The sequence below is a fragment of the Acipenser ruthenus genome, chromosome 2 (assembly GCF_902713425.1).
Source record: "Acipenser ruthenus chromosome 2, fAciRut3.2 maternal haplotype, whole genome shotgun sequence".
In the NCBI taxonomy this organism is placed as follows: Eukaryota; Metazoa; Chordata; class Actinopteri; order Acipenseriformes; family Acipenseridae; genus Acipenser; species Acipenser ruthenus.
This window is the reverse complement of record NC_081190.1, coordinates 84,437,532-84,455,082: the sequence shown is the minus strand read 5'-3', so window position 1 is coordinate 84,455,082 and position 17,551 is coordinate 84,437,532. Positions and strand designations below refer to the sequence as shown.

The following is a 17,551-nucleotide window of genomic DNA, read 5'->3' as shown; positions in this document are numbered from 1 at the left end:
CAGAGAGTTGTGGGTTCAGTCCCAGGTTGGGGGACACTGCTGCTGTACCCTTGAGCAAGGTACTTTACCTAGATTGCTCCTGTAAAAACCAAATGTATAAATAATGTAATTGTATGTAAAAAATAATGTAATTATATGTAAAAATAATGTGATATCTTGTAACAATTGTAAGTCGCCCTGGATAAGGGTGTCTGCTAAGAAATAGAATAATTCACCCCCTTGGACTTTTCCACATTTTATTGTGTTACAACATGGAATCAAAATTGATTTAATTAGGAGTTTTTGCCACTGATCAACACAAAAAAGTCCATAATGTCAAAGTGAAAAATAAAATCTACAAATTGTTCTAAATTAATTACAAATATAAAACAGAAAATAATTGATTGCATAAGTATTCACCCCCTTTGCTATGACACACCTAAATAAGCTCTGGTGCAACCAATTGTCTTTAGAAGTCACATAATTAGTTGAATGGAGTCCACCTGTGTGCAATTAAGGTGTTTCACATGATTTCAGGTTAAATACACCTGTCTCTGGGAGGTCCCACAGTTGGTTAGTACATTTCCTAACAAAAACTACATCATGAAGACGAAGGAACATTCAAAGCAAAATCTGGAATGAGGTTCTTCAAAAGCACCAATCAGGGGTAGGATATAAGAACATTTCCAAGGCATTGAATATCCCCCCGGGGGACAGTAAAGTATATTATTAAGAAATGAAGAGAATATGGCACAACTGTGAATCTGTCTAGAACAGGCCGTCCTCAAAAACTGAGTATCCGTGCGAGAAGGGCAGTAGTCAGGAAGGCCACCAAGAGCCCTATGGCAACTCTAAAGGAGTTACAGTCTTCCACGGCTGAGCTGGGAGACACTGTGCATACGGCAACAATAGCCCGGGTGCTTCACAAAACTGGTCTTTATGGGAGAGTGGCAAAAAGAAAGCCATTGTTGAAAAAAACTCACATCAGATCTCGGCTATAGTTTGCCAGAAGGCATGTGGGAGACTCTGAGACCAAGTGGAAGAAGATTCTATGGTCTGATGAGATCAAAATAGAGCTTTTTGGCCTCAATGCTAAGCGCTGTGCTTGGCGCAAGCCTAACACCGCACATCATCCTGAGAACACCATCCCTACCGTGAAACATGGTGGTGGCAACATCATGCTAGGATGATGCTTCTCTGCATCAGGGCCTGGAAAGCTCGTGAAGATAGAGGGCAAAATGGATGCAGCAAAGTACAGAGATATCCTGTAGGACAATCTGCTGAAGTCTCCAAGAGTGACCTGGAACTTGGGAGAAGATTCATCTTCCAGCAGGACAATGACCCCAAACATACAGCCAAAGCCACACTGGAGTGGCTTAAAAACAAAAAGGTCAATGTCCTGGAGTGGCCCAGTCAAAGCCTGGACCTCTATCCATTTGAGAATATGTGGAAAGAGTTGAAAATTGCTGTTCACCAAAGGTCCCCATCCAAGTTCATGGATCTTGAGCAATTTTGCAAAGAAGAATGGGCAAAAATTGCAGTGTCCAGATGTGCAAAGCTGGTAGAGACTTATCCAAATAGACTCATGGCTGTAATTGCTGCCAAAGTTGCCTCTACCAAATATTGACTCAAGGGGGTGAATACTTATGCAATCAATTATTTTCTGTTTTGTATTTGTAATTACTTTAGAACAATTTGTAGATTTTATTTTACACTTTGACATTATGGACTTTTTTGTGTTGATCAGTGGCAAAAACTCCTAATTAAATCCATTTTGATTCCATGTTGTAACACAATAAAATGTGGAAAAGTCCAAGGGGGGTGAATACTTTTGAGAGCCACTGTATCCACTAGGTCCTCCAGTTAGTTCCAAAACAGTTGGCTAAGCCTTTCAGGTCTACAGCATGTATTTTATCTTGCTCTTAATTGTATTAATACTTGTACTGTGATTCTTGAAATGTATTTTTTGTTTACGACTGCTAAGAAATAAATAATAATAATAATAATAACACTATGTAACACAATTTTTGTTCCTGGGTAGTAAGTGTTATTTCCTAATTGCTTATGCCTCAAAAGTATAGAAAATGGCTATTATTCCCCACAAACTTTGCTTTTGTGACCAGGACAGTGATATTTTGAAATTTACCTATTTCCAATGAGAAAACGGGTGAATTTGTGTCTTTTCGTTCACATAAAGTCAGAAAAAAACAACATATGAATCCAAATTAACATGTATTTATACTAAAGTAATACAAAAATGACTAGAAAAGATTTAGAAGTGAGTAGTTTTTCGAGATTTACGATTATACTGTAAATCACTTTCACGAATCAGCCCCCAAATGTAGTCTCCCATCATGTTCTCATTATACTGTCCTTCATTGACAGCTCATCCAGGAGCCTCAAAGCCGTGCTGCTCCATAATGGTAACAAGTACCCGTCTCTTCCCCTGGCTCACTCGGTGCACCTCAAAGAGGATTACAACAGCATCAAGACCTTGCTGGACGCCTTGAAGTATGATGAGTACGGCTGGGACCCCCGGAAGGTGCTGATGCCACCACTGCACATCAAATTGGGCCTTATGAAACAATTTGTCAGAGCTCTAGATAAGGAGTCGGCAGCCTTCAAGTTCCTTCAAGACTTCTTCCCTAAGCTGTCTGAGGCAAAGGTCAAAGCCGGTGTCTTCGTCGGACCACAGATAAAGAAGATCCTGGAGTGCAATGAATTCCCCAAGAAGCTCACTAGTAAGGAGAAAGTGGCTTGGAACAGCTTTGTCGCAGTGGTTCGGGGCTTCCTGGGCAATCACAAGGCCGAAAACTATGTGGAGCTGGTTGAGACAGGTGAAGAACTACGGCACAATGGGCTGTAGGATGTCCCTCAAAGTCCATATCCTTGATGCTCATCTTGATAAATTCAAGGAGAACATGGGAGTGTACTCGGAGGAGCAAGGCGAGCGCTTCCACCAGGATATACTGGACTTTGAACGCCGCTACCAAGGACAGTATAACGAGAACATGATGGGAGACTACATTTGGGGGCTGATTCGTGAAAGTGATTTACAGTATAATCGTAAATCTCGAAAAACTACTCACTTCTAAATCTTTTGTAGTCATTTTTGTATTACTTTAGTATAAATACATGTTAATTTGGATTCATATGTTGTTTTTTTCTGACTTTATGTGAACGAAAAGACACAAATTCACCCGTTTTCTCATTGGAAATAGGTACATTTCAAAATATCACTGTCCTGGTCACAAAAGCAAAGTTTGTGGGGAATAATAGCCATTTTCTATACTTTTGAGGCATAAGCAATTAGGAAATAACACTTACTACCCAGGAACCAAAAAAAAAAACACGGTGTAATAATAATAATAATAATAATAATAATAATAATAATAATGCATGTGGTTCAACAAGGTTTGTGGACTACAGAAAATCCTCAATAATTAAATTAACCATCACAAATAACAATACTGTTTGTATTTATGCATACTGTATTTTCCTAAAATAAAATTAAAAAAAAAAACTTTGATCTATTTAAAGAAAGTTAAAAACATGGACGCATTTATAGGCAAATACCTGTTCAGATAGTGTATTGTATGATGTTAAATCAACATGGTGTGGAGGCCTATGACAGTACAGTACTTTGATTCATGTTTAAAGCAGAACACTGTTTCTTGCTCCTTTTGTATCAGTGTCATAACTGAGCTTCTAGTTTCATCTCCATAACAACCCTGTTCCTTGAATTCAATGTGTAAAATCCTATACATTTATTTATTACTTTGCATATTTTTTGTAGATTTCCATTTGCCAGAACTGATAACAACTACTAGAATGAGGATGTTTTAGCCATTAACCTTTTACATTTTCATAAACTACTGCAGTAAAAATAACCCCCACTCCCCTTGAAATCATGGCTATTTACATACAGTGACTGGAAATCCCATACAGAAAAAAATACAATAAATATATTGAAATATTAAAAAATGACCACAAAAATATATTGAAATACATTGTAAAAAGATATTTGTATGTAAATATATTTTAGACATACACTGACATATATTTTAAAATACATTCCAAAGGGGGTCTCCCGAGTGGCACATCCAGTCAAAGCGCTCCGCGTGGAGTGCAGGATGCACCCCATAGCATAGAGATCGCAGGTTGAAATCCAGGCGAGCGGTGAGCTGAGGATACAGATAATAATTGGGCATACAAAATTGGGGGAGGAAAAAAATAAATAAAAAATACATCCCAACATATGGTATGAAATATAAGGGACCGTATTTCAAAGTATGCATTCATATACTTTGAAATATACATAATTATATACTTTTTACAATATTTTGATTTATATTGTAATATTTTCTAACTTATTGTAATATTACTGCTACACATGTGCTCTACCCAGAAGTGATGACAGCCAGGTTTTATTTATCCAACCCATACAGCTGCAGAGCATAACAGGTCAAGGCATTTCACACACAGTGGTGAGAGACATAAGAACATCAGAACATTTACAAACAAGAGGAGGTTGTTAATAGCTTATTGATCCCAGAATCTCATCAAGCAGTTTCTTGAAGGAACCCAGGGTGTCAGCTTCAGCAACATTACAGGGGAATTCAACAATATTACAGGGGAGTCACACCAAACGACTCACACACACTATACAGTAACACATCACACTTACCCCAGACAGGACAGGATGGTGGTACACACAACAGGAAACAATAACACAAGGATTAAAGTCCGGAAAGGGGAACAGAACAGTCCTCTTACAGATACTGATAGAAAGTCCAGTCGCTTGGTCCCAGCATGAACCACTCTGGCCATATGCTAATTAGGTCTCTGATTCGTTGTATTGTGAGGTAATGTAATTTATAAAGTTGTTTTGTGTCAAGACAGTAATGGCTTGTGTGTGTTAATATAAAGTGTTAAACTTCTTCAGGAAAGGATAAATATAAATTAATAATAAATCCAAACTGCAATACACAAGTGTTCTTCTGCTTTCCTATATTAGTAAAATATAGTGTATGGTAAGGAATTAAATTTAGACCCTGGATAACATTTTAAGAATTGTTAAAATGCACTATAGAAAATGTGTATATTACAAAAACAGTGTGGGTAGACCACAGCATGCAAAGTAGCCTTATATACTTTAATGAAATCCAAAATATATTTTAGAATTCTGCCATCTATAAAATATACCTTGTATTTTTGCAGAAATGTTCTGCAATATAATTTAATTTTTTTCTGAAATGTATGAGAATATATTTAAAAATATATATTGCTCTATACACCATATATTTAGGAAAGAGATGACAATATAGTACCATGTATTTTAAATCTATATTTTTTTGCTTTGACATATACTGCAATATATTATTTTTCTGTATGGGTTGTATGGCCAGTACATTTTCTATTTATATGGCAAAAGCAAAGTACAAGAAAATAATTCCATTAAGTGGTTCACCCTCTCTACTTCCTTGCTGAACATCCGTCTTTCTTCAATGGTGTGTTTACCAGGTTCCTAGGCAGCTAAGCCCTGCACACTCTTAGCAACGGCCACAGCTTTAAGAAATAGTGTGCATAAATCAACAGTCTGCTTATTGCTGCGTAACGCTGTTTGCCACTCCCTATTTTTTTGTCGTCTGCAAATTTAATAAGTTTGCTTGCTATACCAGAATCTAAATCATTAATGTAGATTAGGAAGAGCAGAGGACCTAATACTGATCAGTGTTGTACTCCACTGGTTACCTCGCTCCATTTTGAGGTTTCTCATCTAATCAGTACTTTCTGTTTTCTGCATGTTAACCACTGCATATAATCCATGTGCATGCATTTCCTTGAATCCCTACTGTGTTCAGGTTGAGAATTAATCTTTTATGCTGGACTTTCTGGAAATCTAAATAAAGCATGTCATGTGATTTGCAATTATCCATGGTCGATGTTGCATCCTCAAACACTCTGTAAAGTGCTCTGTAGAGTATAGTAAATACTCTGTAAAGGGGCTTTTTTTCAGTGGCACTGACTGGCCCTCCCTTCCACTCTCCAATCCCTCTCCTGTGATGCCTATCACTGCCGGTGAATCTTCTTCAAGTACTTCTATCACTATTTGTGAGTATGGACCAATGTCTGGTTTTGGACCACCGTCTGTTGGAAAGTTGAGTTTCTTGGGAAAGTCTTCTGTTGCTTGCATTTTTAAATCTGACCACCTTTTTCTTTATTTCTTTAACTTCTCTGTGGTCCACACCTCTGGCTTTGATGGCATTTGTTATTTCTTGCCATTTTTATTTGTCAGTGTATTATTGAATGTACTTTCCAGGACTTCTTTATTTTGTTGCTACATGCTAATTAACGTGAGAATTTCGTCATCTGTAATTTTTTTTTCTAATATATATATTATGGCTGTCAATCGCAGTTAACTTCTGCGATTAACATTTTTTTTTTTGTGCGTAGTAGGCTATGTAAAGCCTAACAATTGCGTGTAGTATGTAAAGTCTAATAATTGCGTGTAGTATGTAAAGCCTAATAATTGCGTGTAGTATGTAAAGCCTAATAATTGTTAGTTTGCAGTTTTTGGATATGATGACAGGTTTTTTTTTGTATGTTCTCTTCACAATTAGCAATTCATTTCCTAGAAGTGCTTACTATAGCTATGTATTTATAATTTTATTTTTAAAAAACTAATTTATTTCAGTTCACAATCACATTAAAAAATATATATCCTATGTATTATGTTTTCTGATTTCTGTGTGCTGCTGCTCAAGCTTGAACCGCACATTTTATTGTGTTGGTTGTATTTGTAATTTCTAAATTATTGCTCCTTGTACATTTTGGTGGTGGTCTCAATGGGTAAATTTCCTGGTTAAATAAATACATAAATAAATACATTTTAAACAATTTTGTTTACAGTTAAGGATAATAAAAACAATAGCATCCGTAATAAAACAAATTTAAATTCAATGGATGTAGTAATTGTAACAATTTAATATGCGATTAAAACCGAGATTAACTACACTGGGTACCATTATCACTGGTTCTGGGGTAGGTGGTGGACTTCAGCAGTGACACTGGGTCTCGGGGTCTCGTCCTCCACGTATCTTCCTCAGGCGAGACTAAAAACTGCCCCGCGTTCCACCAGCCTTATCTGTTCCTCCAGCCTCTGTTTTCTTGCCTCCCGACTGTCATCCTTGCCTCAAACTGAACGCAGTAGGGATTGAAGGAAAAGCAAGCACATGGATTAGGGAGTGGTTAACATGTAGAAAACAGAAAGTACTGATTAGAGGAGAAACCTCAAAATGGAGCGAGGTAACCAGTGGTGTACCACAGTGATCAGTATTAGGTCCTGTGCTATTCCTAATCTACATTAATGATTTAGATTCTGGTATAGTAAGCAAACTTGTTAAATTTGCAGACGACACAAAAATAGGAGGAGTGGCAAACACTGATGCAGCAGCAAAGGTCATTCAAAATGATCTAGACAGCATCCAGAACTGGGCAGACACAAATCACATTTAATGGAGAAAAGTGTAAGGTACTACACACAGGCAATAAAAATGTGCATTATACATATCATATGGGAGATACTGAAATTGAAGAAGGAATCTATGAAAAAGACCTAGGAGTTTATGTTGACTCAGAAATGTCTTCATCTAGACAATGTGGGGAAGCTATAAAAAAGGCCAACAAGATGCTCGGATATATTGTGAAAAGTGTTGAATTTAAATCAAGGGAATAATGTTAAAACTTTACAATGCATTAGTAAGACCTCACCTAGAATATTGTGTTCAGTTCTGGTCACCTTGTTACAAAAAGGATATTGCTGCTCTAGAAAGAGTGCAAAGAAGAGCGACCAGAATTATCCCGGGTTTAAAAGGCATGTTGTATGCAGACAGGCTCAAAGAATTGAATCTGTTCAGTCTTGAACAAAGAAGACTACGCGGTGATCTGATTCAAGCATTCAAAATTCTAAAATGTTTTGACAATGTCGACCCAGGGAACTTTTTCGACCTGAAAAAAGAAATAAGGACCAGGGGTCACAAATGGAGATTAGATAAAGGGGCATTCAGAACAGAAAATAGGAGGCACTTTTTTACACAGAGAATTGTGAGGGTCTGGAACCAACTCCCCAGTAATGTTGTTGAAGCTGATACCCTGGGATCCTTCAAGAAGCTGCTTGATGAGATTCTGGGATCAATAAGCTACTAACAACCAAACGAGCAAGATGGGCCGAATGGCCTCCTCTCGTTTGTAAACTTTCTTATATTCTTATCAAAAAGTGTGCCACAGTACTTATGTAGTTTACCATATTACAGTATTTACCTTACAATACATGCTTTTTTATTTTGCTTTACCCGTGCTTCACTAACTAATATTTTGTTTTACCCATGCTTCATTTAATTACTGTTGTAGGTTTATTGACCAATAGCTCTTGTCGTAATGTATATATCATCAGCAGCTATGATCTGTGTGCCTTTTGTTTAGATAAGCTTCAGTTATCGTGCACATCATTACATTTTTTTGCTGTTGCAGGACAGAAAATAGGCAATCTGCATTTGTTAAATTCTGTTTGAAATGTGATGTCTACACCTTTGAATTACAGGTTTTAATGAATGCGACAGACATGATTGAGACTTGTAAGCATGTAAACAGCTGCACTATCCCAAAACTCTGTACACCTCCTAATGCCGTGTGCTCTTCCAGTCAAGCCTTTTGAACCCACTTATTGTGTATTGATAATGAAACCTCCCACTGTCATTCAAGTTTTGACACCGTGACAGTAGTATACATTTTACATTTTGTATTTGCTTTTATATATTTGGTGTCAGTGTTTTTTAATTTGTATTTAGTTAGCTCCAAATTGAATTTAGGTTTTCAAGTAGAAACGGATGACAGCCTGTAGTGTTTCAGGGGAGAAAGGTCTTTCTTAATTTCAATTAGAATGACATTCTTTGTTTACTTTTAGCCTGCATCTTAGCAACAGGCTACAATGCCACTTTACATTAGCAAGGTGAAGGGAATGTTAATGTTACAAAACTGGCAAGAAACAGCTAAAGTACCAACTGGCCAGAGAATTCAGCAATGAATGAAAATAATTTGTGCAATTTTGTAAAACCAGATGCAATGGAAGTAACAGTGGAATGAATGCCAGTGTAAAGAGGAGTAGGAGCTCCAGAAACAGCCTACCATGGGACCAATACCAGTCAATGACACTAAGGAGGACCTATCCTTAAGCAGGCCAAGGAGCTACAGAGATGACCTCAGCAGACAAAATATGATATTGCTGTACGTGGGATGTAACCCTAGACAGAGAGGCAGCTTAGAGAGCCATTGTATTCAGTGGTGTGCCCTTCCAACATAGTAAGACTTTGGTTAAAATTACCTAATTGCACAGTTGCAGGGACATCAAGTGCTGTTGTTGACCTGCATTAACTATGTAGTTCAGCTGTCTTTCACAATTCATCTTGTTTTCTCCCAACCTCGCTACTCTCATGTTAACCCTCTGCTTCACACCCTCCATTGGCTACCTATCTCTGCCCACAATCAATTCAAGACCCTTGTTCTTGCCTACTGCTCTCTTCACCACAACACCCCTCCTACCTCTACTCCCTTGTGGCTCCCTACACTCCCTCTCGCCCTCTCCACTCCTCCTCTACAGGTCGACTGGTCATGCCTTCCCTGCACTCTCCATCTACCCGTGCCCGCTCCTTCTCTTCTCTAGCCCCTCTGTGGTGGAACCAGCTACTGGAGAACCTCAGGACTGCTCTGTCTCTCACTGCTTCCTCAAGACTCACCTGTTTAAACTGCACTTGTATACCTCTTGATCTACACCTCCTACTATGTACTGTATTCGCATGACCTAAGCACCAAATTACTGGATCCTCAGCTAATGCACTATTCCACTACTACTATGTCATTGTAGATATACATTGTTGTAATCCTAACTTGTTGCATCTTATTTAATATTGTAGTATAATTTGCATGTACTGTAAACTATACTGTATTTAAATATTGACTTTGCATTGTAATTCTGTACTGCCCTGTAACAAGTCGCCTTGGATAAAGGTGTCTGCCAAATAAATAAATAAATAAATAAACAAGCAAACAAACAAACAAACAAACACACAAATACATAAATAAATACATTATTATGAATAATAATAATAATAATAATAATAATAATAATAATAATAATAATAATGGCAGACAAAATGGAAGGCTACCAGGATGAATTTCAGATGAGACTTACATATAGTAAGTAGGGATTCAGGTGTTAAATCCTGTTTTTGATGTCAGTGTTTTTCAGAAAAGTATGGCCATGTATTTTTTTCCTTTGACTACTCCTTTTTGAGTAATTAGAAACAATTTCAATCAAGGTCAAATTTTGAACTGTTCAGATGATTACAGTACATTATCTTATCAGGTATGGTACTGGTCCTATTAATACACTGAGGCTTTAGAGATTGAGTGCAAAGAAAGTTGTATTAATGCTCATCTTTGCACTAGAGGCTCAAAGAACATGTGGTATGACAGGGTTTAATTAATATGGTCCAGTGATAACAGTGTTTTCAATATATGAAATCAGCCCATGTGTCCTTATTTCACATATCATTATGAAGAAGATGCAGTTAATTTTATTTCAGTCAGCAACAGAATGTGGATTATTTGACACCCTAATGTGAGCCTAATTCTGTAGTTATGTAATCCTGCATGTATGTGATTAAATTTATTTTTTAAATGTTCTTTATTAGTCAATTAGATATAGCAACCATACAAAGAAAAACACATTTTAAGCTTTATGGAAGTGTTTAATGTAACAATCTCATGCAGTGAACAATCATTTTCATATGACATTCCTCTTAACAGCTGTCAATGGTTATTCAGATATTGTATGTTAAATTGATTTATCATTCATAGCTGTTTATGAGTTCCATAGCCCTTGTCATCTGCTCATATACACTTAACACTCCAAAGCTATGGTCAGGATTGTACATAAGAGCACATTGGGGATGCTTTTAGGGCAAGATTTAAAAAAAAAAAAGAGGTTTCTCATCAAATTCTTCAATTTGTGTTAGAAATGTTAAGCCTCTTAATGAGGGCAGTGCTGAGATTACAGGCAGTGCTGAGATCCTATGCAGTAGTGCAGGACTTCTGTGGAATTATTTGAACAGCAGTAAGTCCGTACATAATGTAAGTACTAATACAAAAAGAAACATTCTACAATTAAGCTTTTTTTAAACAACAAAAGGTTCAACATAATAAAACATGACACATCAATTATGATTTGGGCTTAATAGCCATGTAAGTGATACATAAAGTAAATCAATCATTCTTTATCATCTTTTTTTCGGTTTTCTACTTCAAATGTCGACCACCCCTTTTCACCTCAATAAGTTGTTTTATAGATTGTCACACTGTACACATTCGACAATTATTTCAAATTCAAACATATTTTATCATGATAGGCTCTGAAGGTGAATTTTTATCATATTAAAACTATACATATACACAATTAAATGTGTCTAGAAACATTCATTTTAGGACCAAATATGGATTTTAATAGATGGCTGGTACTTAAATTATTATTTTTAATATTTGGAGTGTATTAAACCACTTATGTTGTATTTCACTCAACAAACTATTTTAAATGTTTATTCCTGGTATTGTATGAAATTATTAGTGATAAAACAAACAGGTGTTTTAAAAACTGCAAGATTAATTGCCTTGAAAATCAAAACAAGATGTTAAACAGGTTGTGACCACAATGCATTGATGATACAAACTCTAATACATATAAATAATCAAGTAAACAAACTAAGATACACAGCTTTCCAGGGAATGTCTAACATACAACCTGTTTCATGACTTGCCTTAAAGGGTACTTTAGTTTGGGAAAACCAAACAAACCAGTACCGTATCTATTTAAAACTTCAAACAATTCCTCGACCTTAACTCATACCATATCACTTTACAATGACCAACTTATGACCGTAGTTTACACAACACTTATACAGTGATCTGCCCAGGATTTCACAGATGGACTTCCACCAGAGGCTGGAACATATGATTAATAAAAATCAGTCTAGACAGGCAGCTTTTGTGATAATGTATTCAAGATACAAAGACAGTTTTTTGCTCTAAACAAGAATATATCAGGTACAGTATATATTTATCCACCCACAGATACGTCGAATGGCTTGGGACAACTAGTATATACTGTACGTGTTTCAGTTAGAATATCTGAATATCAAGATTAAGTTTATCTTTTGATTGATTACCACAGTGTTTCCTATTAACACAGTGATTTCTCTATGGGTTGTATTATTCTCTAAATTGTTTGACATTAATTCCTTTGAACACATGTTTTGCAGTATTTTCATAAATGCTGCCACAATAGCTAAAATGTTGTTTGATTAGATCCATGCCTTAGTATTCCAATTCAATGGAGAGTGCAAGGTTCTGAGCTCACTGAGGAAAATACTGAGTGTCACCCAGGCAGACCATTGCTTTAAATCCCTCATCCACATATAGTATGGCCTGTTATTTACAGAAACACACAGATATAAAACAGTTTTTGACTAAAATTATTATTTTATGCAATACACATTTAACCAGTGTATGGTATTCTAACATTTCGTTGGTCACAGGGTTACTAATGATACAGAAATACACTCTAAAAAACTAACATCATTTAAGTCTAAGAAACCTGCCATTTAGCAATGTGGAGTAGTGGTTAGGGCTCTGGACTCTTGACCGGAGTGTCGTGGGTTCAATCCCAGGTGGGGGAACACTGCTGCTGTACCCTTGAGCAAGGTACTTTACCTAGATTGCTCCAGTAAAAAAAACCCAACTGTATAAATGGGTAATTGTATGTAAAAAATAACGTGATATCTTGTAACAATTGTAAGTCACGCCCTGGGTAAGGGCGTCTGCTAAGAAATGTAATAATAAACTGAAAACTCCCTAGACTCCATGTGAGGGCAGCAGATCCATTTGAGGTTTTCTAACAGCCACATATCTGGTGTGGCTCATGGTATTAATTGAAGATGTGTTTATTCTCAGCAGTGGGATGAGCTTATTATCCACACCTGGTTAGGGCCTGTGGAATGGAGTATACAGCTTTTCTTCACATGGAGTTTAGAGAGAAACCTGAAACATTACTATATAATGTAAATATTTTATATGAAATATGCTGTGGTCCAAAACTTCTATGTAGTATTACGTTGGTGTTCTTCTATTTTACCATGGGGTGTTAAATGGTTATCGTGATGACTGAAATCACACTTTTGATGCTTAATATTGCATACAGGTACAACAGCCTTCAAACACATTTCACAGGATGAACATTTTTACTATGTGTGGCAGGGCACAGCCCTACTTGTAAATAGTGTTTGTTTGTGTGTTAGTTGTGGTGGCTGGCAGGGATGGGGTTAATTCCTATCCCTGCCAAATATATGTGTGGTTGGAGCCTTAATTGAATAATTGATGATTAATTAGGCTCCAGCCACATGGGATACAAGGGGAGAAAATCCTTTGTTTGAGAGAGTGTGTTGGGAAAGGAGTGAGGTGAGTTTTGCTGGGTGTTATGTGATGTTGGTCTGTGAAGGCAAATGCCCAGCCGAACAAAAGACTTGTTTTTGTTTAACCTTTTTATTTTGCTCCGTGCGCAGTGTTTTTGATTTTATTTTGATTAATAAATGTGCACCCCGGCACTTAAACCCACAGCTACTGTCTGTCTAACCCTTTACCATCCTGTTACGCTCTGTATAAAACGAATTATGTTTTTTTTTTGGTTTTTTTTTTAAATATTTTACTAAACATATATCTTTCCCACACAAGGCAGGTACTAAAAAGGCGCATTGAAAGCTTTGTTCTAAGAATACTTTACAGACCTTTGTTCACGAAGGTGCAATATAATTCCTTTACCACAGCATTCAGACCATGAGTCCAATTTTAATTTGCCAAACTGCACACCATTTTAATACAACTACCCTCAATAACAAACCTCTTTTCATCATATTTTTTGCAATTGTATTTAGCGATGTCAATAAAGACAGCAATAAAACACCACTAATTATTGTTAAACTGTGGTGATACTGAGTTTATTTAACAACACCGTCTACCTTTTTCATAGTTCTAAATGAATAAAAGCAATTCCACTGTTGTTAATTGTGAGTCACCAAATGCCTTCCCTATTCATTTATTATTTCATGTCATGCTATGTTGTGTGCAAGACTGCGTGTGCATTGCATAGTCTTGTACAAATCATCTTAAATTTGTCAACTTCTTTCTGGTTTAGTCCCATATTTCTTTAATCTATAAACTTTTAAATGAACTCATCACTATGCAACTTCCCCATTCCATACAAAACTACAATGCATTCTAGAAAAATATTGACAACATATCTTAACGATACCAACACAAATATCTTGACATCTTTTTTGCCTGTAACGTCCTGTACTATTGACACATATTAGATGGTTAAATCTGGTATAATTACAGATTTTAAAAGTTCACATTACCATCTCATTAACTGTGTGGTCCTACTTTTACTTGGTTGAAAAGCTTAATTATTGGGTGGAACACTGAGGTCAAAAAAATGTCCTTGGTCAGACAAGGCTGAGCATGAGCCTTCTGACTTCGCTGGAACCAGTAGCTATACTACCTTCTTATTTACCTTACTTGCTGGGACTTCTTGATGTCAAGAGCAGAAATATATATTACTAAATCAATATAACTGTTTTACAATAAGAAACTAAAATGCTTTTGTGTAGTATTATATGAGGCGCCGTCAGGGGAATAATTCATCCTTGCTTGTGCACATAGATCATATACTGAAAGGCATACATTATATACTGAAACAGACACTCTACATTGAAACGGACTCACTGACTATTGATTTCTTATTTTATGTATAGTGAAATACATATGCTCCTTAGTGAAATGTTGCATACATTCTATACTGAAACGTATACACTATTGAAACATACACTCACTACTTAAGTTAAAACTCATACATTCAATACTGAAAAGCATAAACTATCTATTAAAACGCTTACACTATCTATTGAAACGCATACACTTACTATTGAAAAACACATAAGGAGGCTGTGTGGTCCAGTGGTTAAAGACACAGGCTTGCAACCAGGAGGTCCCCGGTTCAAATTCCACCTCAGCCACTGACTCATTGTGTGACCCTGAGCATGTCACTTAACCTCCTTGTGCTCCGTCTTTCGGTTGAGACGTAGTTGTAAGTGACTCTGCAGCGCAGCTGATGCATAGTTCACACTCCCTAGTCTCTGTAAGTCGCCTTGGATAAAGGCGTCTATTAAATAAACTAATAATATTATTGATTTCTTAGCAGACACCCTTATCCAGGGCGACTTACAATTGTTACAAGATATCACATTATTTTTACATACAATTACATTATTTTTTACACACAATTACCAATTTATACAGTTGGGGTTTTATTGGAGCAATCTAGGTAAAGTACATTGCTCAAGGGTACAGCAGTAGTGTCCCCCACCTGGGACTGAACCCACAACCCTCCGGTCAAGAGTCCAGAGCCCTAACCACTACTCCACACTGCTGCCCATTGAAATGCATAAACTATTGAAAAGCATACACCATCCATTGAAACGCATACACTATTGAAAAGCATACACCATCCATTGAAACGCATACACTATTGAAAAGCATACACCATCCATTGAAACGCATACACTATTGAAAAGCATACACCATCTATTGAAATGCATACACTATTGAAAAACATACGCTATCTACTGAAACGCATAAGCTATTGAAAAGCATACACTATCTATTGAAATGCATAAACTATTGAAAAGCATACACTATTGAAAAGCATACACCATCTATTGACACGCATACACTATTGAAAAGCATACACTATTGAAATGCATAAACTATTGAAATGCATAAACTATTGAAATGCATAAACTATTGAAAAGCATACCTATCTATTGAAACGCATAAACTATTGAAAAGCATACTTATCTATTGAAACACATACACTATTGAAAAGCATACATATCTATTGAAAAGCAAACCTATCTATTGAAACGCAAACACTATCTATTGAAACGCAAACACTATTGAAACGCAAATACTATTGAAATAAATACACTATCTATTGAAAAGCATACACTATTGAAAAGCATACACTATTGAAATAAATACACTATCTATTGAAAAGCATACACTATCTATTGAAACGCATAAACTATTGAAAAGCATACTTATCTATTGAAACACATACACTATTGAAAAGCATACCTATCTATTGAAACACATACACTATTGAAAAGCATACCTATCTATTGAAAAGCATACCTATCTATTGAAACGCAAACACTATCTATTGAAACGCATACACTATCTATTGAAACGCAAACACTATCTATTGAAACGCAAACACTATCTATTGAAACGCAAACACTATTGAAACGCAAATACTATTGAAATAAATACACTATCTATTGAAAAGCATACACTATTGAAATAAATACACTATCTATTGAAACGCATACACTATTGAAAAGCATACACTATTGAAATAAATACACTATCTATTGAAACGCATACACTACCTATTGAAACACATACACTACTGAAAAGCATACACTATTGAAAAGCATACACTATTGAATAAAATACACCATCTATTGAAACGCATACACTATCTATTGAAACACATACGCTGTCTATTGAAACACATACACTAGCTATTGAAACACATACACTATCTATTGAATAGCATGCACTTACTACTGAAACGCATGCACTCGCATTTAAAATTAGAATGAATAGTGGGAGCTATGTAGATAGGTGGATTCTCCAAAACATGTGACTGATGACTCATTTCACTAGTGAGTGAGTCATTATATGATGTACTGTATGTGCACAAGCAAGAATGAGTTATGTCCCTAACAGCTCCTCATAGTGTTATTATAAAACACCTTCCTTTTTCTCACGTTTACTGTCTCCAGGCACTGGGATATGTATTATAATTGGGGTCACTCCCAGACCTGTCATACATCCCATAGTGAGATCCTGAACCCTTGTACTGGATGTCGGATTCAGTCATTGACCGTTGTGGATTAAAGGAGTGTTTGACTGGAGACCCATACTGAGCTGTGGATGCTGGAGCTGAGTAGGCACTTTTTGATGGGGAAGGGGCAGTTCCTTGCCCCAGGTAGCTGTATCCACTTTTTGGAGGTGGCACATAAGATACCCTTTCCTTCCATTCGGCTGGCGGCTCTGGTAGTGTTTTCCTCTGGGCTGCTGAAATAACATTGGAAGCTATGGACTCTTGGATGTTTTGGAAGGTAAAAGCTTCATCTACAAGACCCAGAGGATTCCTTGCTGCAGCCTCCCAGGGTGTTGGTGGCTTGTAGTCTTTATCCAGCAAAGAGCTTTGCCGTTCTACCAGTCTGTTAGCAGGCAAGAATACAGGGGTAATGCAAGGGGTGCTGTGCTGGTAGTCTGGTGGTAACATCCTCCTAGGCAGGATAAGTGAATGACTTTGAATGCCCTGGAGGAACAGATG

At 36.6% G+C, this 17,551-nt stretch overlaps 1 long non-coding RNA gene across 1 annotated transcript; it reads right to left on the bottom strand.

Moving 5' to 3' along the window:
- Positions 1-10,766: 10,766 nt before the first annotated feature.
- Positions 10,767-16,980, bottom strand: LOC131701923 (uncharacterized). Its single transcript, XR_009309158.1, has 2 exons — positions 16,316-16,980; positions 10,767-16,278 (listed from the first exon to the last, which is right to left on the bottom strand). It is a non-coding gene; the product is annotated as an uncharacterized LOC131701923 (long non-coding RNA).
- Between the last annotated feature and the right edge of the window lie 571 nt (positions 16,981-17,551).